This window comes from Arachis ipaensis, chromosome B9 (assembly GCF_059453495.1).
Source record: "Arachis ipaensis isolate K30076 ecotype BB chromosome B9, ASM5945349v1, whole genome shotgun sequence".
Classification (NCBI taxonomy): domain Eukaryota; kingdom Viridiplantae; phylum Streptophyta; class Magnoliopsida; order Fabales; family Fabaceae; genus Arachis; species Arachis ipaensis.
In genome coordinates this window covers 36,559,918-36,562,955 of record NC_142444.1, presented here as the reverse complement: position 1 = coordinate 36,562,955, position 3,038 = coordinate 36,559,918, and the positions used below count along the sequence as shown (strand labels likewise).

The 3,038-nt window shown below is 35.3% G+C and overlaps 1 non-coding gene across 1 annotated transcript; it reads left to right on the top strand.

Annotated features, from left to right (window-relative positions):
• The first annotated feature begins 1,345 nt into the window (after positions 1-1,345).
• LOC148544315 (small nucleolar RNA R71) lies at positions 1,346-1,453 on the top strand. The gene has a single exon (XR_015901516.1). It is a non-coding gene; the product is annotated as a small nucleolar RNA R71 (small nucleolar RNA).
• Positions 1,454-3,038: the final 1,585 nt, after the last annotated feature.

Sequence of the window (3,038 nt, the reverse complement as noted above, 5' to 3'; positions counted from 1 at the left end):
CAGGGATGTAAAGGCCTTCAACCTTTACTAACACGTCCTCTACCTGACCATAAGCCTATTTTCTTGAATTGTCTGCCATCTCTAATGAGATTCTAGCAGCTTGCACCTTAAAGATTCCCAGTTTCTCCATTACAGAGAGTGGCATGAGGTTTATTCCTGACCCAAGGTCACATAGAGCCTTCTCAAAGGTCATGGTGCCTATGGTACAAGGTATTAGGAACTTTCCAGGATCCTGTTTCTTCTGAGGCAATCTCAGTTGATCCAATGCATTTAGCTCATTTGTGAACAGGGGAGGTTCATCTCCCCAAGTCTCTTTACCAAATAAATTGGCATTCAGCTTCATGATTGCACCAAAGAACTTGGCAACTTGCTCTTCAGTAACATCCTCATTCTCTTCAGAAGAGGAATACTCATCAGAGCTCATGAATGGCATAAGGAGGTTCAATGGAATCTCCATGGTCTCTAGATGAGTCTTAGATTCCTTTGGTTCCTCAGAGGGGAACTCCTTATTGATCACTGGACGTCCCAGGAGGTCTTCCTCCTTGGGATTCACGTCCTCCCCTTCCTCCTTGGATTCGGCCATGATGGTTATATCAATGGCCTTGCACTCTCCTTTTGGATTTTCTTCTGTATTGCTTGGGAGAGTACTAGGAGGGATTTCAGTGATCCTTTTACTCAGCTGGCCCACTTGTGCCTCCAAATTTCTAATGGATGACCTTGTTTCATTCATGAAACTCAGAGTGGCCTTAGATAAATCAGAGACTAAATTTGCTAAGCTAGATGGATTCTGCTCATAATTCTCTGTCTGTTGCTGAGTGGATGATGGAAAAGGTTTACTATTGTTAAACCTGTTTCTTCTACCATTATTAAAGCCTTGTTGAGGCTTTTGTTGATCCTTCCATGAGAAATTTGGGTGATTTCTCCATGAGGGGTTATAGGTGTTCCCATAGGGTTCACCCATGTAATTCACCTCTGCTATTGCAAGGTTCTCAGGATCATAAGCTTCTTCCTCAGAAGATGCCTCTTGAGTACTGTTGGATGCAGCTTGCATTGCATTCAGACTCTGAGAAATCATATTGACTTGCTGAGTCAATATTTTATTCTGAGCCAATATGGCATTCAGAGTATCAATTTCAAGAACTCCCTTCTTCTGAGGCGTCCCATTACTCACAGGATTCCTCTCAGAAGTGTACATAAACTGGTTATTAGCAACCATGTCAATGAGTTCTTGAGCTTCTGCAGGCGTTTTCTTTAGATGAATGGATCCACCTGCAGAAGTATCCAATGACATCTTAGCTAATTCAGACAGACCATCATAGAATATATCCAGGATGGTCCATTCTGAAAGCATGTCAGAAGGACACTTTTTGGTCAGTTGCTTGTACCTCTCCCAAGCTTCATAGAAGGATTCTCCTTCTTTCTATCTGAAGGTTTGAACATCCACTCTAAGCTTACTAAGCTTTTGAGGAGGGAAGAACTTGGCTAAGAAAGCCGTGACCAGCTTATCCCAAGAGTTCAGGCTATCCTTAGGTTGAGAGTCCAACCATACTCTAGCTCTGTCTCTTACAGCAAACGGGAAAAGCATAAGCCTGTAGACCTCGGGATCTACTCAATTAGTCTTAACAGTATCACAGATCTGCAAAAATTCAGTTAAGAACTGAAAAGGATCTTCAGATGGAAGTCCATGAAACTTGCAGTTCTGCTACATCAGAGAAACTAATTGAGGTTTCAGCTCAAAGTTGTTTGCTCCAATGGCAGGGATGGAGATGCTTCTTCTATGTAAATTGGACTTAGGTGCAGTAAAGTCACCAAGCATCCTCCTTGCATTATTATTATTTTCGGCTGCCATCTCCTCTTCCTGTTCAAAAATTCCTGTAAGGTTGTCTCTGGATTGTTGTATTTTAACTTCTCTTAGTTTTCTTTTCAGAGTCCTTTTAGGTTCAGGATCTGCTTCAACAAGAATGTTCTTGTCCTTGCTCCTGCTCATATGACAAAGAAGGGAATAACAAAGAAAATATGGAATCCTCTATGTCACAGTATAGAGATTTCTTTGTGTGAGTAGAAGAAGAAAAGAATGTAATGTAAGGAAAGAGAAGGGAGGAGAATCCAAACACAAGGGTGAGGAGAGCAGAGATATGAGATGAAGAGAAGTGTTAGTAAGTAATTAAATAAATAGAAGAAGATGAGAGAGAGAAAAGAATTTTCGAAAATAATTTTTGAAAAGGAGTTGATGATTTTCGAAAAAAAAAAGGGAAAAAAATTTAAAATTTAAATTTAAAACAATTAATTAATTAAAAAGAATTTTTGAAAAAGAGGGAGGTATTTTCGAAAATTAGAGAGCGGTAGTTAGTTAGGTAGTTTTGAAAGAGATAAGAAACAAACAAAAAGTTAATTAGTTAGTTGAAACAAATTTTGAAAATCAATTTTTAAAAGATAAGAAGATAAGAAGTTAGAAAAGATATTTGAAAAATATATGATATGAAAAGGTAGGATTAAAAAGATATGATTTTGAAAAAGATAAGATAAAAATATATTTTTGAAAAGATATGATTGAAATTAGTTTTGAAAAAGATTTGATTTTTAAAATCACAATTAATGACTTGATTCGCAAGAAATCACAAGATATGATTCTAGAACTTAAAGTTTGAATCTTTCTTAACAAGTAACAAACTTGAAATTTTTGAATCAAAACATTAATTGTTGATGATATTTTCGAAAATATGATGTAAAATTAAGAAAAAAAAAATTTTTTAAAAAATATTTTTAAAATTTTTGAAAATAAATAAGAAAAATGAAAAAGATATGATTTTTGAAAAAGATTTTGAAAAAGATAAGATTTTTAAATTAAAAATTTGATTTGACTCATAAGAAACAACTAAATTTTAAAAAATTTTGAAAAAGTCAACTCAAATTTTCGAAAATTTATGAGTGAAAAAGGGAAAGATATTTTTTTTATTTTTGAATTTTTTAATGAAGAAAGAGAAAAACATGAAAAAGACTCAATGCATGAGAATTTTAGATCAAACAATGAATGCATG